The following is a 23284-nucleotide window of genomic DNA, read 5'->3' as shown; positions in this document are numbered from 1 at the left end:
ACATTGGAAAGCACCCACTGTTTACTCTCTGTCCACCATAAACCCTCCCGGATCACAACCGTTTCCTCAAAGAAAGAATGTTCCACCTCCCCCCAAAGCAGGAGGGGCATTATCTCAAAATAAAGAATAATCCTTTAATTGGATAAATTGAGCTTCATAAAAATTGTCTTTTTTTTTTTTTTTTTTTCTCTCGCTTGCTTTCAGACTGGTGAACACTTCAGTGATCACTCATGAGGAACCTGAGGGATGATGTCTGGGGACCTCTGAAGGTCAGTGACTCTAGAGAAAGTAGCACGGCAGACATTGCTGTCCCAGAAATGGACTTGACTTCCCTGTGAGGGACCATTGGCACCAAGAAGCCAATTGTACGCTCCTAAGCAGTTTCTCCAGGTTAACCTCTGTTGGGTCCCCAATGTTGGGTCCCCTAATAATGGGTCCATGGTTAAAGGAACAAGACTGATATAAAGCGAAGGTCAAGCAAAGCTTTATTTTGCGCCATGCATCAAGAATCAAACCGATTGTCAAACAGACCGGTCGGGGCCACCCCTTATAGAGAGGGCGACCTCTCTCTGTTTCACAGACTAGCTTTTAAGGGCAAAGGCCATGTGGCTGGGCCTGGCCACGCACAGGTGGCCAATGAAATTGTAACACACAGAGAAAGCTGCACAGTCATGTTAGGTCATTCATAAGTGACCAACTGAAGTACAATTTACCCTAGTAGATATTTGAACTAGCCTATCACCTCGGTCAGAATTGGCGCCCAGAAGATGTCCAAAGGGAGGGGCCCATATCCTTGGTAGCTAGGGAGACGGTATGCATGCTTTACTGATTGGATGTCTCCACCTGACCAGTCTGTCTCATCCCTGCATTCCGAATGTTATCTCCAGCTGACCTGACCTGACCCACCCTTGTATTTGGGCTTTGTTACCTGGGACTGGTTTCCTGGACTTACTTTTAAATAAGTTCCCCTGGGTGGGGGGGAGTGTGCACCGGGTCAATTTAAGTTTTACTGCACAAACAACAAAATGGCTGTTCAACCGAGTTGGGGCTGCTCTGGCTAAATAGGCCCTTACACTTCTTCTCTCAGAGGAGTCAGTATCAGTGTAGGAAAGGGCTCTTGGTCCAAAGTGCAGTGCCAACCTGCATCCCACCCCTACATGGCCTTGAGGTCCTGAGTTGACTTGTGCACTTTGTGAGGGACAGAACTCTGGGGACTCTGGTTCATGGTAAAGCCACGGGAGACCCTCCAGGGTGAGAAATGGAAACCCATCTCTGACTTCCTGTGAGGAGCAGGAGACCCCAGGCCTCTTCAACACGCGGGGGCTTAAACTTGTGCTGGCACCAGAAAAGTCTGTAAGGCCTATTCAAACAGATTCCTGACCCAGCTCAGGAATTTCTGATCCGTGTTCCTGGGGTAGGACCCAAGAACTTGGATCCCCAACAATCTCCCTGCAAGTTGATGCTGATGCTTCTGGTCTGAAGCCCCATTTCGAGAACCATGACTTCAAACTGGTCCTTCCTAGGAGCTCCTGGACCTACCACAAGGCATCTGGAAGGCAGGGGTGGGGCCAGAAAGGGGCAGTGGGCTGTGACCAAAAGAAGATGTTGAAGCCAGGGTGAGGGAGAGCCAATGCAAATGTGGAAGTCTGGCAGGAGCTTGACAGTTCCCCAGGCTACAGAATTTCTCCGCAGGGTGCCTGTAATCCCCATTCACAAAGGGGAAGTGTAATTTACAACTGTGTCAGTAAACACTGAGAGGCATCCTGGTGGGAGCCTGCCTCCCACAGCCTTAAAGGGCTGGCTAGAGGCACATTGCTGGGGGGCACAGAGAAGGGCGGATACCTACTGTCTCCCCCAGCTAAACAGCCCATCCACTCCTAGGCCAGGCCACCCAGCTGGGTGCAGCTGCCCTGAACCAGAGAGGCTGGGGAACCCACATTTCCATTCTCAACTCCTCCCTGTCTTTGCTCATCTGCTGGGCTCCACGATGCTCAGAATCTCAATCTTGTCTGAATGGAACTTGCACAGTTTCTTCTTGTCCAGTGTCAAGGCCAAACCTGAGTTATGGTCCCTGCACTAGGAATGAGGAGGTCTGCAGGCCCAGTTCAAGTCCCGCGCCTGACACTGTATGTGGCCCAGCCAAGTCCCTTACAACTTCTCTGAGTCTCCATCTGTCAAAGGGGCATATTGATTATTACCTGACTTGACAAGGGAGAAACTCGATATGCATGCGTGTTTAAAAAAAGTAGACATACAACACAATACAAGGCATTCCATAAGGCCAAGGAAGACTAACACTTGCCACCAAACTTTAGGCAGGCTCCTCTTGACTATGCCTTGACCTTGGTCCTCTCTGTGCTGGGCCCATGCAGGCCAGTTTTAGCAAGACTCCTGCTAAATCAGTTGAGCTAAAAATCCCCCTACCCTGAAGTCTCCTCTTAGTCATTTTCCATCCACTGGCCCCTCCCCGGCTCCTTGGGTACCAATCCCCATGTTTCCTTGTTGTATTTGGCCTTGAGCTTGGTCCCATGCTGAAGTCTCTTTCCCTGATGGCACGTTTCTGAATCCAATCTGTTTTTACTCCCATAACTAGTGGCTGACTCAGGTTCCATTGGAAAATAGTAAGTTCCTAGAACTTTAACACCAGAATGCTTGAGTGCAAATCCCTGCTCATCTGTGATTATCACTTCATGGGGCCAGTCATTCTCGGAGACAGGGTTTGCTCATCTCTAGAGCAGAAGGTGTGATGACCTGTTCCCGATGTGTGGACCAAATGAGTGCAGCAGGGGAAGCACGCAGCCCAGCGCTGGCCTGTGTTGGGAGCACCATAAAGGACCACCGTTTTCCCTCTGATCTCATTTCAGATAAAACTGACCGTGGAAAGGCATGGCCTTACTTCTGCAGCTGTCCTGATGAACAGACACCTTTTAACTCTCATCCCACCGACATCAGACAAACCACCCATGAGGGGTGCTTCCAAAATCCCCTATTCCTCAAAAGGACCAGGATCGTGAGAATAAGAGAAGAGACTGAGAAACTGGCCCACACTGGAAGGACGGACAACCTGGGATTCTGAACCAGGCCCTGCTGCCTAGAGCGTATGATTGAGACATTTAGCAAAACTCGCTTAAGGACCTGAGGATGAGAGCAAGAGTGTGTCTGTGCTAACGTCCCGATCTTCTGGCTGTGATGTGGTTCTACAGGAGAATGTCCTTGTGTGCAGGAAGAACACACTAGAATGTTCTAGGGTGATGGGGCAGCAGGTTGGCACCTTACTCTCAAATGGTTTAGGGAAGAAGGAGGTGGTTTGCGCTGTACTGTAATGTTTTTGTAAATTTGAGATTATTTTAAACCAAGAAAATTGTCCCCCCAGCCCCAAAATAAAAATGAAATAAAGAAAGGTTTGTGTGCTGATGCTCTGAAAGCTTTAACTGGTCTGGTGGAAGCAGGACTCACTAACGTGCAGGCCTTCCCACCTCAGGACACGTGCTCTTCCCGCTGAGCCCCGGCAGGGCAGAGGACATCCAGGAAGCACTTGATAAGTACTCCGGAAAGCATCTTGGGTTCTAGTGCCCACCCCGCCTTTAACCACAGGAAGCCCCTTTCCTTCTCAGCACATTGGTCTCTTCATCTGTAGAATGAGCAGGTGGGGCAGGAGCCTGAGGTCCTTAACCAGGCAGGGCGCTGTCACAGCTGACATGTTTGAAGTGGGGTGGGGGGAGGACGTGGCAAAGCATCCATGGTCCCACACAACCAAGACTTGCCCTGCATGCAAGCACCGCCCAGCAACCAGACTTGGTTTTGCTCACCATTTTAGTAGGTATTATTTACCATTTGAAAAGAAACCTCACCCCAAGAGCAAGGCTGCTGTCCCGTGACCAAAATGCCCTCCCAAGCCAAGCGTGTGACTTCGCACAGGGCAAGCTTCCGACTCCTTCCCAGATCTTCACTGTGTCTCTCCCTGCCTGAGCACTGACTTAGTGAAACAGGTAGTTTCATTACAAGTTACTCTCATTTCTCTCTTACGCTATCATTAGTGTTACAGAACGGATTTTTAAAAATCTTACGCATAGGTGGGTTCATACGTATTCATGAGTTTTGTTCAGACTGCGAGATGTTTGTTATCTTGTGCGGCATGGACCAACCCTGGTGGAGGCCTACCAACCCCTCTAGCGGGCTCCACCTCATTCTGTTAAAGGGCTTGTACCCATAGACATTTACATTTTGTGAGATTATCCATTTTTCACTCTTGCAAATAAGCCCACAGTGAGTATCTTGGCACCTGCCTCTTTGGTACATGATTAGTTTCTAAAGTAGGTCAAATGAGATCAATGTGCAAGGTCATTTCCTTCTGGCCATGCCCCTCCACTGCTCATCAGCTACTCCCCTCGGCAGCACAGACACCACAGGCCGGGAACACGTCTCTTTTCCTTTTCTTGCCCACACGTTTCACTATCGACAACTGACCAGTCGCTGGAGACAATTCACCCGGCGTTAGAGAAGGCACATGCTCACTGCTTGACAGCAAGGCCACCAACACCGATCAGCAGGGATACCACGTGGCCAGGCACAACACGCTCTGTGGTAATTTACACCATTCGAAATGCCTTTGGTTCTGACAGCCAACTCTTTGCATTTGGGTCTTCATGTTTATCGATATGGTAACCCAGCCCAGAGGAACAAAGGAATCCAAATTCTGCCTCCCACTCCCACTCCCACTCACATCAGTTTCTCTCCAAGGCTCGTAGGAGCCCGCCCGTCTGTGGTTCGCAGGAGGAAATCTTTTAGATTTCCAGCTTCTGAATGTCTCTATCTTATGAGTGAGAAATGTGAGCACTTTCCCCAGGCCTGCACTCAAGACACAGCCCCTTCTGCAGCTGGGCACGGTGTCTGGCCGATGGTTTTCCATAGGGGGATGGGTGAGGGCACACTTGAAGTGAAATGTTGGGAAATAACAAGCCACATGCTTGTTGCACGCGTTGACCGGCCAAATCCAACAGGACACTTGGCATAACTACAAGCACTTTGTTGATGTATTCATTTTGTTCAACTCGGCTTCATCCATGTGTTACTTTATTCACATGTATCTAGATCTAGATCTAGAAGCCCAAAAGAAAATTTTGCCCTGGACACTTGCTAAAAACAGCAAGACAGGCTTGATTCAAGCTACTGTGGTGTGGGAAAAAGATCTCAGGGTCAAACTGAGCACAAGTCCCAATTCAACAAAGACAACAGGGGATGTGTAGTCAAGGAACAGAGCAAGGTGGCCAGTGGGTGGAAATTACTAAGAGAACTTACTTACATATCAAGGGTAAGGGGATTCTTGCTAAAGACACACCAAGGACTTAGACACCAAGGGTGGGGATGAGGAATTTGATCGGATATAGGCTCTGAAGGATTCTTTGCTAAAACTGGGCTGGGCAAACCAAGGTTGAAGGCTAGTGGAGAAGAGGCTCCTGGTCAAGGAGGGGTCCTTGTAGATATGGCTATAGCTTTAGATAAACATACGGATGTAAAAGTAGATATTGACATACATATAAATATACATACACATATAATCGGGCACCATGTTGGAAGCTGAGGGTTAAGTGGTGGGGGAGAAAATGGCCCTGTGTGGAAAGAGCACAGCATGAGGAACTTCTCCACACTGGGTACTAAGACAGTGTGAATAGACCAGAAGCACCATGATCAAAGCACGAAACCCACAACAAAGATGTTCAAATCTCAAATTACAAGGCAACTGAAAGTATGGGGATAGCCAGGAACACATCTAAAGGCTTTCAGGAGACTCCCGGGAGCTGACAGAAGGAAGCCCACAGACTGAAGGTAGAAGTCACCTTAACGGGTAGATGATTCTGGCAATGTTTTATTCTTAGAGTCATTTCCTTCTGAGCCTGTGTCCTGGAGGTTCACTAGACTGTTTTGAAGCTCGTGAGGAAAGACCATCTGTTGTCCCAATTATTTCACAATTGTCTCCAGAGCTGATGGCCCCCAGGGCTCAGAGCTGCCCCCTCCCCTTACTAGTTGGGTATCTGGGGAGAGATTCTTAGAGATTCTCAGCTATTCCTACGACCCCAGCCCCTTTGTCCACAGTGGCAAGAAGAATCACCTTGGTTGTCGTGGAGAAGAGGCCAAGTTGGACCAAACTCCTTAGTAACAGCCTCCACCTGAACATATTTCAAAGAAACATACCCAGATGCTTTAAACAATCTGTGAAGAAAAACTTTTATATAACCGAAGAACAGTGAAACAAATTTACGCATAGTTTGTAATAACTGCCCATGATATAGTATTTAGTAAAAACAACCAAGCAAACCAAAACAAACAAGACACATACACAGTATTGACAGCTTTACCTCCTATATATAGAAAAGACATTAGAAAGTATCTGGCAAGGATTCCATTTAAGAGGGTGTTAGACATTCATGCTTTGTGTCAGCCACCCTGACAATACCCCAAATAAATTTTATAGCAAAAATTAAGAGAACTTAGCCATGTTCGGCAGCAGGATTTAGAAATCAAACAGGTAGTGAGAAGGGCTGATGCTGTGGGTCTGGGAAACATGGGGACCTGCAGCACAAAGAGGCTACCAGAAGTCCAGCCTCTGGGGTATCAAACTCTCACAGCAGGCAAGGGGCCAGAGCCATTTCCTGAAACCAGGGGTAGGTGTCCATCTGCTGATCATAGGAGGCAGCTCATTCAAACTGCTTCTGGCCACTCTCTGCGGCTACACTCCATGAAACCAAGTACCTTGGGAAACTGGAGAACTCAGAAACAGCCTCACACTAGGATCCGAGCATGACTGGATCTGCAATATTCCCACCATAAAAGCAAGTGGGAACCATGTGAGGTCCGTAGAGGACCAGATACTGCCCCAAAGGCCCTAAAGAACTGGGCAGAGGCAAACACGAAGTCACCATACGGAGAAGAGTGAGCACTGGGCAGAGAAAGGAAAGCAGCCTGGTACTTAGAAGAGACTGCAAAGCACGTTTGCAAAGCAAACGAAGGAGAGGACATGAAGAAAGACAGCCAGCAAAGTCCACAATTGGAAGAGGAAGGGACCCAAGAAGAAACAAAAATGATAGAAAAATCTAGAAAAAACAAATGTAAAGCATCTTCCCTCAGTATCCACAAAGACAAAACAACCACTGTAAAAAGAAAAAGAATGACCAAACAGTAACATAGAAACAAAATAGAAATAGCTCTATATGAAAAAGCATTAAATCCTGAAAATTAAAAGTAGGGTCGCAAAAGTAAAATGTAATAAATTGTAAAATCTGTACTGGTCATTATGACAATATAAATTAGTGAATTATAAGATAACATTAGGGTATTTATCTAGAATGAAACATGGAGGGATGGAGATTTTAAAAACTATATAAGTTAATTAAGAGATCCAGACAGTAGAATGATAGGGTCCAACGTGTCTTAGACACATCCCCAAAGGGTCAAATGGAAGGCGTAGTGAAAAACAATGTTCTGGAGTTACTGGATTAAGAAAGGTTTTTTTAGGACAATAAAAAGTCATGAACAGGAGGCACAAAAGTAAATACATACATGGACACAAAGTAGAAACAGCAAAGAGTGTGAAAAACAAAGGGAAAATCTTTTTTTTTTTTTTTTGAGATTGAGAGAGAGAGGGAGACCACACATGAGCACGGGGGGAGGCAGAGGCAGAAGGAGAGAATCTCAAGCAGACTCCATGCTGAGCGCGGAACCCATTGCGGGGCTGGATCCCAGGACCCTGATGGGATAATGACCTGAGCTGAAGGCCGACGTCTAACTGCCTGAGCCATCCAGGGGCCCCAAGATTGTATTTTTTTTTTTTTTAAAGGAAAGGGTAGCCTCTTAAAAATAAAAGGTTACCCAATCAACAGCTTTTGAATCAGGAGCGGAGAAAAAGTAAATAGCAGAAATGTGATGAGTCTAGCAGGAGGGAGAGAAGACAAATAAAAAAAAATTCATAAACAAACAAACACTATGAAAAACCAGGTAAAAGAAATGTCTATATCACTAAGCCAAAAAATAAAACTGGATTGAAATCCACACAGTGAAAGAAAGACATATCCTCATCCTGGGTAAAAAAGAAAGAAAAAAAAAATCCTGCTAAATAGTGTTACAAAGACATCCAAAAGTAATTCAAAGAGACGGAAGAGAAGGTGATAGAAAAAGACAGTCCAGGCAAGTCTTAAGGGTAAGAGAAAGCGGATCTCACACTATTAGTGTCCAATCAAAGAGAGAGGGACAGAGGGGTAAACATAAATGAGGTTTTTAAAAAATAAGTTAAAAGTTCACCTCAAGAAGTTAGTAAAACAACAACATATTAAACACAAAGAAAGTAAAAGAGCTGTGGGGAGCCTGGGTAGTTCAGTCAGTGTTCAACTTGGTCTCAGCTCAGGTCAGGATCTCAGGGTCTTGAGATCAAGCCCCCTGTGGAGTCCCTCCTCCTGGCTCTGGGCTCAGCTGTCCCCTCTCCCAGCTCACACAGGCATGTCCAATATCTCTCTCTCTCTCTCTTAAATAAATAAATCTTAAAAAAAAAAAACAAAGTAAAAGAGCTGAAATAATAAAGCTAAGAGCATATATTAATGAAAGAGGAAATTTAATTATCAAAAGATAAAGCTAGTTCTTTGGAAGACAAATCCTTAGCAAGAAAAGGACAAGTGGTAAGACCAGAAAAAACAAACAAACAAATGAAAACAAAAAACAAAAACCTGGTAATATGATTTAAATGGAGATGTCTTGACAAAAACAGTAGATGTTTCCTAAATCAAAAGAGAAAGGATTAACTGAGTTAGAAAAACACAAGCGATTTTCATTAAAAATATGTAAATGATCACTACTGATTCAAGAAGTAGAAAGCCTACATACACTAATAACCCCAACAGAAACTCAACTGATGTTTAGAAATCTGCACCTCCCTCCCCAAGGGCACAGGCTAAGAAAGTTTTGTAGGCAAGTTACGCCAAATCCCTATGGAATAGCTAATCTCCATCCAGAGTCAACTGTTTCAGAGAACAGAGTAAAAGGGATAACTAGCAAGATGATTTTATGAGGTGAGCACAACCTTAATAAACTACAGGATAGTAAAATCAAAGAAAATTATAGACCAGTCTCACTCATGACAAGACATACCAAAAAATCCCATTTTAAACAGTCTCAAATCAAATTCTGCCATGTACAAAAATTACATCAGAATCAACTACAGTTTATCTTAGAAATGTAAGAAAGTATGTCCTCAGAAAATGTATTAATATGCCAAATTATGAGCTTAAAGAGGAAAAAATATATGATCAATTTAGTAAATGCTAAAGAAAAAGCATTTGACAAAATTCCAGACCTATGCATGATAACTTAGCTAACTAGGAATAGAAAAGAATTTCCCAATTTGATGAAGATACATATTAAAAACAAAATGGCAAATATATCTAACTGTGAAATTGTAGATGTATTTTCATTAAAGTCAGGACGCTAACAGAAACACCACTACCACCTGCGCTATTCACCCCTGATTTCAAAGTCCTGTCCAGTGCAAAAGACAAGAAAAGCAAAAGTATAAGCATTGAAAAGAGACAGAATTCCCACTATTTGAGATGATATCACCGTTCCCAATGTACCTAAAACCAAAATGATAAAGTCACTCAGCAAGACGGCTGGAAGGGCATAAAAGAGAATCTGATCAAATGGAAAGGTACGTACCCGGTTCGTGGATGACAAGAGTCAACATGGTGATGCTAACTTTCCCCCAAATCCATTTGGAAACCAATACGTCTTCAATCAAAATGCCACGAAGTTTACCACTTCATGCCTATTACTTCTTATTACCTAAGAATGTGAAATGGTGCACTTTGGGAAACAGTCTGGTAGCTTCTCAAAAAGTTAAACATAACTCTCTTACCTATGTTAAAAAGGTGACCCTCTGATCCAGTCATTTCATTCCTAGGTATATACCAGAAGAAATAAGAACGTGTCAACCCAAAAACTTGCACACAGATGTTCACAGCAGGGTTATTCATAAGAACCAAAAAGACAATTGAGCCAAAAAGAATTAGCAATCTCAGAAAGAAACTCACAGATAGACGTCAAGTTAGTATATGACAACCTTGACACATGGTGAATTAGTAGGCATAGGGCAGACCCTTCAATCAGTTTACCCATAAATGGAAAAAAAATTAGATTGTTACCCTACAAAGTTTAAGAGAACAAGGAAATTCCATTTCACATTCAAAGTAGTAAAAATTCTATGAGTTGTTATATTTTAGGAGGAAGGGGAAAGAACTGAACATTGAAAAGGGCAGGAGGGTTCAATGATATCTACATTTTATTTCATAAGGAAAGAATCCAAATCAATATGAAATGCTAAGATTGTTTAATGATGGTTCATGGTTTATAATAATATAGTATAGTAATATAGTATAGTATAGTAAATAGTATAGTAATTACTATAGTAATAATAGCAAAATGTACAGAATTTCTCTGTACATTTCTACACATTTGAAATAATCTCTACTTTATAAATGTCCATGCAAATATTACCAGGACATATGCCAAACTATTAAGTGTTTTTTCTCAGAGTAGTGAAAATGTGGGCAATTTGCTCCTTGTTTCTGATCTTCTATGTTTTCCTTCCTCCCTCCCTCCCTTCCTTCCCTCCTTTCTTCTGATGATAAGCAGGTGGTATTTGCTAAGAAGGGAGAACATTCAGACTATCTAAAAGGGAAATAATCCACTTTGTCGCTGCTATCCTTCTAAGAAACTCTCATTGTAACTTAAATAAAAGGATAATTTCTGTAAACTTCATAGCTTCTTCTACTTCTCATGCAACTTCCATTCATCTGTGTTGTGACAAGTATATGAAGCCAATAGGCAAAGACTCATGATAAGTTGTTTGTTCTAGTTACACCTGGTTATTAGTGATGGAGCTGAACAAAGAACTAGTGTTTTAGGACACATAATCTCATACTGCTTTGGCTATACCAAGCTACTACCTCTTAACAACGCAAATCGGCCCTTGGAATAGATGTACACAGCTACTCCCAGCTTTCAAATAGTTACGCTCTAAGGTGCATTTGTTAAATCAGGTATTTTGAATTCGAATCCCATTTTCTCACCAAAACAGCATTATGCTAACCAAATCAAGTTCCCAGAAGCCACCATCTCTACCCTGACATCTCCTGTAAGAGCTGTCATCTCTACTGGGATGATTCTCCAGGCATCCCAAATTCTGCATTCCCAAAACTAATTTTGCCCAAGCTTTCCCAGTCTCCCCTACTGTGATGAGTGTGCCTTGGTCCGCACAGGATCCCCATCCAGAAACTTCTGCGAGTTCTCCCCGTCTCACCCTGCCCCTTCCTCTGCCACCACGTAACCACACTTGCTTGCCACTGCTGGAGTCTAAACCTTCACCAGATTCTGGTGAGTGTGCCTCTAAGGTATATCTCAGTTCCATCCACTTGTCCTGGTTCTCCTTTCCCTAATGTGCTCCAGGCCACCATCCTCTCCCCCGAACTTGGCCACTCATAGGCAAGAAGGCAAAGAGCAGTCTGGTCTGCCTTGGCAAGAAGGCAAAGAGCAGTCTGGTCTGCCTTGGCAAGAAGGCAAAGAGCAGTCTGGTCTGCCAGGGAGGGCCCGGGCTCTACTATTTGGGGTAGTTGTTTGTTTGTTTGTTTGTTTGCTTTAAGATTTATTTATTTGTTTGACAGACAGAGATCATAAATAGGCAGTGGTGGGGGGAAGCAGCCCTCCGCCAAGCAGAGAGCACAATGTAGGGCTTGATCCCAGGACCCCGAGATCATGACCTGAGCCGAAGGCAGAGGCTTAACCCACTGAGCCACCCAGGTGACCCTGGGGTGCTTGTGAGGTCAGTGGGCATCCGTTCTTGTCCCAGCTAAAGAGCTCCTTGCAAAAGTGCCCTCAGCAGCCCCCACCTGTCATACACACCAAGGCTATCCATTTACTGACCTTTCCTTTCACAGAGCCTTCCTCTTGGGTCCTTGTCATTTCCTACTTGAAGCCAGAGTTATTCTCCCTAATGATCGGAATGACTTATTCCACGGGAAGAGCCACAAGTGAGCAAAACAGTGACTTAATTAAAAGAAAGTTCTGGTCTCTAGCAATGGGAAACGAATCGATTAATGCATACCAAGCCAGCCCTAACTAAACGGGTAGAGAGCTTATGTAAATAAACCCTGCAAAAATATAAATGACTGCTCATAGCCAGCACCCCGGCATTCCACCTATCCCTACGATTTTCTAGAAGACAGCAGACTACTCGTTGGGATGGTTCCCCTCTGTAGAGCCTGGTGTTATTGCACTACTGTCCAGAGCTTTGGGACGTGCCTCCAGGGGGTACTTTTGAGCATGTGGATCATGCATTTCACTGAGTTCCCTGCAGGGAGGGTACACGGCGCTTGGTCTCCAAGCCTAGCAGAACGGGATGCCTGACACAGAGCTTGTGAAATTGAACTCAGTCCAAATCCCAAACTCAGAGACCTAAAAGGTAGAGCCCAGGAAGGTCATTCCACTTGCCAAGATGACACAGTTTGCCTTTGGTGGAGCTGGGATCGCCTGAGGTCTCCTGACCCTCAGTCCACACTATTCTGTGCATTCAAAGGGAAAAACGTGTATTTCATATTGCAGTTTTCAGTGACTGAACTGCTCACGTCACCATCTTCCAAGAAGCAGGCACACAGCACAGAGTAGTGCTATGGGACACCTTGGTACGAGCCTCAGCTTGCCCCCTTCAGCCCCAGATGATCGTGATTTAAAATCAATGGGAAAACGAAGCCCTTTAAATTCCCGTCATCGGCTAAGCAGCTTTATGGGAAGAACATCAAGTGACAGGGACCCATGAACTACAGACCTGTTTTCTCTCTGTAGAGGCAGGTCTGATCTTGGAAATTTGCTTCTGGAAACATCTTAGGCCTGGGATCCTGACAATGGACTCAGGAGAAGGAAGAACGAGGAGAGAAGGACAGATGGAATTTGAGGACAAGGAAGAGGACAAGGGACGTGACAACCCAAGAACTGCACGAGGCACAACATCCCTGGGACAAGAAAATGACCTCAGATGTAAGAAACCGGAGATGACCTCTGGAATTCTCATTGTAAAAATTCTTCCTGTGCCTCAACCCTTGTCATCCCTGCTCTTACCTTCTTGTTTCTGGCTATGCAAGTGGCCATAAGAGGGCTGCACACGTGTTCCAAGATTACTCTAAGCTTTTCTCTCCCCAACTAAAGTGCAAAATAAATAGCTCTTCTCCACGCATTCTGAGAATTTGAAATTCACAGCTATGCCGAGGACAGCTCGGGCTCTGGATAAGCTGTTTCACAAGGTGCGGCGTGCACGGAGTACAGCTGCGTAACAAAGTCCCACAGGACACATCTGAATTTGGGCAATGGGCACTTGGGGTTGTCCCTGCTTCCTGGCAACTTTTGAGTTTCCTTCAATAGAAATCAGACAGCATCCCCTCTAGTGTGAAATTTGGAGACAGACCTTTTAGGTTTATGATCAACAACAGAGTTCTAGAACTCATAACTTATAGCCACAAAAATAGCATACACATTTTTAATTTTTTTTTTCAAAAATGTATTATTAAATCAACCTCCCTTCTACCAGGTGGTACATCCTCTTTCGGGGCACTGGGAGCCCAGGGGAGCAGGTGGGGGGGGTGGTGGTGAGGAGAGGAATATGGGTTCAGACATGAAGATGGCTGTCGAAAACAAGGGACTGCGGTGGCTCCCTGTGACAGATTATTTCCAAAGACGCCACCACAATCTCTTATCAGGAGGTGGGTGATACTAACCTTCCCCTTAATCTGGACTGGCCATGTCACTGGTTTTGACAGACAGGATATGGAGGAAGTGACCTGGGCTTGTCATGACCTTGTAGTTTCCACGTTCCCAGAGGCAGGTTCCAGCCCCATGAAGAAGTCAGGCTGTTCTCCTACAGAGAGAGGCCACAGCAGGGAGAGGTCTTGGGGAAGGCGGAGCCATGAGACAATCAAGCTGCGTGGAGAAGACTCAAGCTTCCAACCAAGAGCCAAGGCCCCTTTGACAAGGGAGTGCTACCAGCTTGATCCTCCAGCCCAGCTGAGCGACCCAAATGGAAGAAAGTAAAGCTTCCTCCAGTGAGCCCTGCCCAAATTCCTGACCCACATGACAGTGAGGAAAGGGTGGCTTCACGCCGCCATATCTGGGGATGGTCTGCTATGTACCCACAGGTCACTGGAACATCACCAGCCACTCTCCTCTCTCAGCCAGTTCCTTACAGGCTGCTCCCTGAGGGACTGTAATGAGTTTGGTTTGGTTTTTTTTGTTTGTTTGTTTTTTGTGTGTTTGTTTCTGTTTCCTTGTTTTGCTTTGTCTTGTAAATTCGTCAGCTGGAGCATCTTGTTGGGGACAGTGGAAATTGACTTGAGACCCACAGGGCCCTTCAACCTGCCCGGAGGGGAACGGCTGGCCGGCACCCTATCACCCGTGTGCCACACATGTTCACGGGGAAAGAGGTCCATGGTACCGACCCATCCCAGGGTCCAGAGGGAGCCCCACGGAGCTGGCATCCCTGCCCATCCCCTCGCCTCAAACACAGACCACTGTTTCTTCTGGGAGAGAGGTGCCCCTGCGTCAATGGTGGGGAGGAAAATGCCCTAGAAGGCAATCCCATGAAGCCAGTACTCACGAGCCTTGGTCCCTCTCCAGTCCTTAGGAAGAGGTTGGCAGATCTGCCCGCCTGCAAGTGGTGGGCTCCCTGCCTCCCACAGTCATTTCATGGTCAACATGGCAAAAAAAAAAAAAAAAGGAAAGGAAAGGAAAAAGAGACTGTACTGACTGATTGGGCAGAAAGCTTCAGGTGGGGCTGGCGTCCCCTCGCATTTGGCTGCGGGCAGATCCTGCAAGACGCAGCAGCTTTTTATCACCAGGGAATTGTGTCCAAACTCCACTGGGGAAAAAAGCAGCTAAATATAATGAAGACAAAGGACCATACGGGGCCTGGAGTGGTTCTGTCTTCTGACACCAGAACCGTCTGACTTTTGCTGTGGGTAATGGGGAGTAGGGGGGCAGGGGCAAGTTCCCCCCAATGACCTACACTTGGCTGCTGCTAAAATGAAGACACTGTCAGTCCTGAGCCTTGGACAGCTTCCCCAGTGCAGCTTCATGGGCAGACACCGCACCAACACCAGGATGGGGAGCACTGGCCATGCAAATGTTGACCTAGGGGCCATGATCCCAGAAGTCAGGAAGAGGGAGAAATGAACTCTTAGAGGGGAAGTGATCGCTCTGCCTCTGCACAGAGTTTGCCTGGACACCCTCCCCTAACACGCAGAGCTTTGAAGAAAGGAAACACGGGGCCATGAGGCAGTGGCTAGGGACAAAGCCAGGACTGCAGATCAACAGACACGAGCCATGCAAGAAGGGCTGGCAGAGAGGGGATATCAGCTATGATACGCGATAATGATCATGTTCCAAAACTGTTTATCCAGCACCTGCTGTGTGCAGGCACGGTGCTAGGCACTGGGAATAGGGTGGTAAGCAGGACACATGTGGTCCTTCCCCAAGGAGCCCACATAAGTACAGTGTACCTCCTGAAGGCACCTGGGGCTGGCTGGGGTCAGAGAAGAAGGTCTGGGCAGGAAAGGCACAGGGGAGGTCAGAGAAAGTGGCAACACAGGGCAGCATGGCCCCAAGAGGTTCACCCATGGACCCGCCTTATTCTCCTTCTGGAATCCTGTAGCTTCTCAGTGCCTTTCCAACCAGCGGGAGCTGGATTCTGGTGATACTCTCATTTGCTTTATTTTGTTTTTTAAAGAGGACTTTATTTATTTATTTGTCAGAGAGAGAGAGCATAGTCAGGGGGAGTGACTGGCAGAGGGAGAAGCAGACTCCCTGCTGAGTGGGAAGCCTGACGCAGGACTCAATCTCAGGACCGCGGGATCATGACATGAGCCAAAGGCAGACGCTTAACCTACTGAGCCACCCAGGTGTCCCTTCTCATTTGTTTTAAAATGTTGCTTCCATGAAAACAACAACCTGTTCAAAAGCACTGTATGACCATCCACCACCTACAGAACAAACACCCCAACATTTTGGCTTGGCTTCTTACACCCTACATAGTCTGCTCCAATCCATCAGAACACACCTGGAACAAAAGGTCCCCACAAAGGGACCCCTCCCCAAATCCCTGCTCATGGTCACCTGCACAACCCCATGACTTGCTTCACCCCCAACTCTGACCATACTTGCTAATACATTTAGGAATGTCTCCACTTCCGTATATGAACTGTAAATACAAGGGTCTATGTATTCATATGGTTATGCATACTTGGGCCGGCAGTCCCAGTGCAGAAAGATATGAGAAACCTAGAAAAGGCCCCAGGTCCAACCAACGCCCAACCCCCAGATGGTCTGAAACTCTCTAGCAGCTGTTATTCGTTGATTTAAGCCTTAGCCTACCAGGTGATTTTTTTTTTTAAGATTTTATTTTTTAAGTAATCGCTACATCCAATGTGGGGCTCAAATTCACAATCCCGAGATCAAGAGTGCCATGCTCCACCCACTGAGCCAGCCAGGCTTACTAGGCAATTTTTTAAAATTAAAGATTCTTAGTGTTGCCACCCAGCAATTCCAATCGCACATACATAGCTAACAGAAATGTGAACGATCACTCACCAGAAGTTATGTACAAGAATGATCATGGCAGCCCTGGCTCGAACAGTCCCAACCTAGAAATTATTCAAATGCCCATCTGCAGTAAAATGGGTGAATTATGTTACTCTCACATAACGAAATGCAATACAGAACCAAGAATACACAAACTACAGCTACTCACAGCAATGTGGATGAATTCCCAAGCATAATATCGAGGGAAATAAGGCAGACACAAAAGAACAGGGCTACAGGATTCCATTTGTATGAAGTTCAAAAATGGCCAAGACTAAGCTATGATGTTAAAAGGACAATCATTACCCTTGGGCTCATGATAATGCCTGGAAGTTGGTTTCTGGAACACTGACCATGTCCTATGTCACGATCTAGATGCTGGGTTCATGAGTATATCGTTGTGTGAAAACTGATTGAACCATATACCTAGAATGTCTCATTTTTTCTATGTATGTAGTATTTCTTTTTTTTTTTTTTTAAAGATTTTATTTATTTGACAGACAGAGATCACAAGTAGGCAGAGGGGCAAGCAGAGAGAGAGAGGGGAGGAAGCAGGCTCCCTGCTGAGCAGAGAGCCTGATGCGGGACTCAATCCCAGGACCCTGGGATTATGATCTGAATCAAAGGCAAAGGCTTTAACCCACTGAGCCACCCAGGCGCCCCTATGTATGTAGTATTTCAATAAAAAGTTTACCCTAAAAAAGGAAAAAAAAAACAATATTGATAAGGGTACATGGAAGCTGACTCTTATATTGGAGGAGGCAAATTAGCATAGCATTAAGGAAAAGAATCTAGCAATGTGTATCAAAACCTTTAAAAACTGCATATCCTTCATGAGAGACTATGGACTCTGAAAAACAATCTGAGGGGTTTGAAGTGGCGGGGGTGGTGGTGGGAGGTTGGGGTACCAGGTGGTGGGTATTACAGAGGACATGGCTTGCATGGAGCACCGGATGTGGTGAAAAAATAATGAATACTGTTTTTCTGAAAATAAATAAATTGGAAAAAAAAACCCTGCATATCCTTTGACCTAGTAGTTCCATCTCTAGAAATTACCTTCAGGAAATCAGTGTGCAGTGGTAACTGTCACAGAATTCTTTGTAAAAGAGAAAACATGAAAATAACCTAAATGATGAACACATATATACTTGCAGGTGCTAAAATACCTTTTATAAAATACTTAATGAAAGGAATTCAGGAGCTTTTAATTTCTTCTTTCTACTTTATATTTTCCCCCCAAATTTCCTACAGTGTAGCACATGAGAATACCCATGAAGAAATTAAAAACTTAATTCGGCATTCATTCGAAAAGTATTTACTGAAATCTTCCATTGCCAGACACTGTGGATACTAATGAACAGTTTTAGGGCTTGCTTTCAAGAATTTTAGCCTAGTGAGACTTGAAGGTGAATCTAAATTATTCACAGCTGATGCAACTGGAAGAATGACCAATCTCAAGTCAACATACACGAATTCAATCTCAGTTCCACCATTTACCTTTTTTTTTTTTCCCCCAGCTCTAGTTTTTGGGGGTTTTTTTTGTTTGTTTGTTTGTTTGTTTTCCCCACCACCTTGGTAGGTGAGGTCCTCTGTCTATTCACCAGCTTTTTCCATCTGTAAAATGAGTAAAATGAGAAATCTCCTGACTAGCTCACCTTGATGTATTCAGCTGCAAGGGACACTCTACTGAGCACGCTCTAAACATGAAGGCTGTAAATATCACCATCAGGTTACTCTTTGTGTCATGAACAAAAAGGGCACACACATGCTCTCTAGTTCTACTAAGAGACATTATGCCCCTCAGCCATCCTCCTGCCTCTAGCTTACCCATTCCTGCCCTAAGCCTTGCTCCTGGTGCCAACATTCATGATAGAGTGACTACTGGTTAAAACAGAGGGAAGTGCTTTTAATTAATTAATTAATTTATTTATTTAAAGATTTTATTTATTTATTTGACAGAGATCACAAGTAGGCAGAGAGGCAGGCAGAGAGGCAGGCAGAGAGAGAGGAGGAAGCAGGCTCCCTGCTGAGCAGAGAGCCTGATGCGGGGCTCGATTCCAGGACCCTGAGATCATGACCTGAGCTGAAGGCAGAGGCTTTAAACCACTGAGCCACCCAGGCACCCCTAGGGAAGTGCTTTTTAATCACTGAATTCCAGTTGCATTGAATGGTGGCAGAGAACGTGGTCTGTGTAAGGTCTTTTCTTTGGCATTTGCTGAGCTTACTTAGTGGTCTTGTCCTTCCTCAGTTTCTGTAAATGTGTGTCTCAAAAGAAGTAGTTTCCATCTGCAGGATGCAGGGTTATATAGAGATCTGTTGGCTGAAGCTTGCTACTTGTCTTATTTGAACCTTTATAACTTTACGAGTTTTTATCTCCTTGATCTGCTTGTTTCTATAAGATGTGCTCAAGAATCTCCTAGAGTAATTGTGGATTTGTCTTTTTCTTCTTACAATTTCTGCTTGCCTGATTTTGAAGCTATGTCGTTAGGCCCATAAAGATGCATGATTATTATATGTCCTAGTGGATTGTCCTCTTTATCAGTAAGCAGTAGTCCTCTTTTTCTATTTATGCTTTTTTCTTCCCTTTCTATATTGTTATTAATCTTTAAATACCTGGTTTCTTTTAATGCCTGCATGGATGTTCCCTTTCAACCCTTGGCTTTCAATGTCTTTGTGTCAAAAAATTGTACGTATGGCTTTATAAAGAGTATATACCTAGATTTCATTCTTTAAAAAAAAAATTCTTTTTTTTTTTCAATAAAAAACTTTCTGTCTTTAATGGAAGAGTTTTATCTGTTTGGAGTATGATATCAGCTTGGGGTTCCATTTTTTTCATGGGTTAGTGTTTTTGTTTTTGTTCTTCACTCCTGGCCCTTAGTAGATGGCACATGGCTTACTGGATTCCCTGGGCTAATGAGTATTCAGCAAATATTCAGCAAGTATTCAGTATTCAGTATTCAGCAAGTATTCAGAGTTATCAATTCACAGAAAAAACTGACCTTCATGGCTCCTGCCATTAGTTTCACAAACACAGGGGCCCAAACCTGAGCTCCCTTCTTCTTGAAGGATTTAGAACCCCAATATATATTCATTTTACCTTAGATCAGATCTCCTTACTTGTGAGGCCTTTGGCATCAACTCTTACTATGCTCAGGATTTTAGTCACTCTCCTGGCAATATCCCTTTCTTGGTTTGAAGCCTGTCCTCCAAATATCATTTTGTGGGTTGAGGTTATTGTTTTCCTGGCCATCTTGGCATAGGACACAAGATCAGCTGTGTGTCTATATGTGTATGTCAGGAGGTGGGAGGGTTGTACATTACTTCTTTATCAGCTAGATCCACCATGGTAACCAGACAGAAGATAATGAAATAAAGACAGTAGAAAACATCCTCAAAGTGTTTAAATGATTGACATCCTGGAATTGTGTACCCAGAAAAATGATCCTTTAGGAATGACAGTGAAATGAAGACTTTTTTCAAAAAAACTGAAAGTGAGAGAGATCACACCAACAAGTATGTAATGAAAGCATTTCTAAAAGAGAAACAGGTAACTACTTACTGATAAAATGTTCAATTCACCAGGAAAATATAATAATAATTCTTAATTTGTATTATGCAATAAATTATCCTCAAAACATGTGAAGAAAAATTTGATAAAAGAACAAGGAGAAGTGAGCCAGACACAGCAGTAGACTTGGAAATTTAAAAACTCCTCTCACAGTACTTGACAGACTTAACAGATACAACATGCAAGAATATAGGTGTTTTGGACTTTTAGCTATGAATGATTAAGTCTGATTTAATGTAAAGCTTTGTACCCTAAACTAGATAACAGATATTCTTGGATTCACACAGAAGAATTTTAAAACCTGACCAGATATAAAGCAATGTCAAATAACTCCAAATAATAACACAGTCCATGTTCTTTGATCTTAATGCCATTTGACTAGAAATCAGTAACAGAAGATAATAATAAAAAAAACCAGAAACAAAAATTATATTTGTAAATTTAAAAATACTAAGACCAAAATTATAACAGAAATTTTAAATATTTAAACTGAATGATAACAAAAAGACTATTTATCACATTTGTAAGATGCAGATAAAGCAGTGTGTAGAGGGAAATTTATAGCCTTGAATTCTTATATTATAAAAAAGGTTAGTTAATAATGAACTAAGTTAAAAAAAATCAACAGAATAAAATCAAAGAATATAGAAAGGGGAACAGAAAAAGAATAAATTAACAGAATGGAAAACACTGATAAAATAGAGAAAGTTAAGGGACACTGGAGTTGGTCAGTTGGTTAAGCCTTTGGTTCAGGTTATGATCCCAGGATCCTGGGATCCAGCCCCTGATCAGGGTCCTTGCTCAGCAGGGGGTCTGCTTCTCTAGCTTTATCCCTCTTTCCATCTCCCTCTGCCCCTCCCCCTGTTTGTGCTCTTTCTGTCTCTTTCTCCCAAATAAACAATTAAAATCTTAAAAAAAAATAGAGAAAGCTAACAAAGCAAATAGATGTCTCTTGATATTTTAGTATATGTGCTGCCGAAGCGAGCACTAGATGTCTCTTGAAAAGACTAGTCTCTGGGGAAACTGATTAGAAAGAAGAGGAAGAAAATCAAAGGGTACTAGGAAAGGAGGAGAACTAACCTCAGATACTACAATGACTTTTTAAAGATCATAAGAAAATAATATGAAGAACTTTGGGCCAATATACTTGAAAACTTCAGTAAAATGGACAAATGCCTAGAAAAATATAATTTACAAAAATGGATCTTAAAATAAATAGAAAACCTGATGAGTCCTATAATCAGTAAATACACTGAATAAGTAACTTAAAATCTCTCCACACACACACACACAAAAAAAAAACAACAAAAAAAACCCAAACCAAACCAAACAAGAGACCCAGAGGGTTTTACAGGCAAGTTCTACCAAACAGGCCAGAAGTAAACCATTTCATCTTCTACATAATCTTCTTAAGCATAAGAAAAGAAAGCCTAGGGGCACCTGGGTGGCTCAGTGGGTTAAGCCTCTGCCTTTGGCTCAGGTCATGATCTCAGGGTCCTGGGATCGAGTCCCATATCTCTGCTCAGCAGGGAGCCTCTTTCCCCCCTTCTCTCTCTCTGCCTCTCTGCCTACTTGTGATTTCTCTCTCTGTTAAATGAATAAATAAAATCTTAAAAAAAAAAAAAAAAGAAAGCCTATCTTGCAATTCATTTTGTAAGGCAAATAAAAACCTCAGACCAGGAAAGTCTGAAGAAGGAAAATTATAGGCCAATCTCCCTCATGGGTAAAGATCCAGAAAAACTGAAAAATACTAGATAAACCAAAGACAGTCATATATCTGTAAAATATATATCACCATCAAACTGAATCTTTCCAAGGAATTGGGAAGAGTAACTTAGCATCACGAAGTCTCTAGTGTAATTCACCAGAGGAATGGCTTAAAGGAGACCAATCATATAATTATCTCAGAAGAGGGGGAGAAATGTATGTGATACAGTATAATGGTTATTCCTGATTAAATACTTAGCCAGCTAAGAACTCAGTGGAGCTTCCCTAACTTGATAAAATTATCTAACATACAACTATCATACTTAACGGGGACGTACTGGAAGCATTCCCTTTTAATCAGGAACAACACTAGGCTGCCTGTCATCTTCTGGCAGAGGTACCATGAAATACCATATAGCAGTTAAAATGAATGACCTTGATGTTTATGTAGCAACATGTGCTACAACGTGTGCTTTGGTCTCCTAATCGTGTTAAGGCTCAGTTTCCACATTGGTTAAAATAAGGGTTATAATAGTTATGCTAGTACCTTCTTATGGGGTTGTTGCATGCATGCTATCAAAGAGATAATTCATTTAGAGAACTTGACATGTAGAGGATACTTAGTAAGTGATAGCTATTCATATTTTTACAAAAGGGAGGAAAGAGGCCTAAACTATCCACAGGACTGTGGATGGCTCCGTTGCAGTCCCCATGCCTGTGGGTTCTGTCTGGGGCTGTGTGCCCTGAGTCCAAGGGCTGCAGTGCCAGGACCCCAGTGCAATCTGTCCAACCTTGCTATGCTCCCTCTGGGCTGCCCAAGCTCCTGAGGGGAACAAGGGGAGGAGAAGGTGGGCAATGGCTTCTGTAGGTAGAAGGGGTTTGCAACCTTCAAGCCAGGTAGTGGCATGTGAATGCAGAATGTGTCCTATCCTCTGATTCACTTGCTAATTATCTCAGGTTGCTGATCAGAACTGCTCCTTCAGGGTATTTTTGAGGGTCATTGGGAACAAGGAGGGGAACACTGGAGATAGGCGATTTTTCCTTCTGCAGGCAGGCAATCAGACCTATTGATGGAAAAAGGGAGAGAACATGCCCTGAGTTGGACCATTAGTCATCTCTGTGCCCAGGCCAGAGTCTCCTGGGCCTGCACATTCTTCCCTACTGAAGGAAAACAAGGCCCCATCACTTCACCTTAGAGGGTGTTTGGATGATCAAGGCTCTCCCTCTCCCTGGCTCCACGGGGCTGCAGCCAGGCTGGCCTGGGCAAAATCATACATGGTGCCACTGGGTCTGAAACCCCTTCCCTGCCACCTGCCTTGCCCTCCCTCCCCTCCAAAGCCCAGACAGACA

General features: G+C 43.9%; 1 protein-coding gene across 2 annotated transcripts in view; it reads right to left on the bottom strand.

The window, feature by feature from the left end:
* ZBTB7C (zinc finger and BTB domain containing 7C) overlaps positions 1 to 23284 on the bottom strand; it is a 334978-nt gene that overhangs the window by 204626 nt on the left and 107068 nt on the right. The window lies entirely within an intron of this gene.

This window comes from Neovison vison, chromosome 3, assembly GCF_020171115.1.
Source record: "Neovison vison isolate M4711 chromosome 3, ASM_NN_V1, whole genome shotgun sequence".
In the NCBI taxonomy this organism is placed as follows: domain Eukaryota; kingdom Metazoa; phylum Chordata; class Mammalia; order Carnivora; family Mustelidae; genus Neogale; species Neogale vison.
Note: the sequence above shows the minus strand (reverse complement) of the source record. Positions and strands in the feature narration are given on the sequence as shown.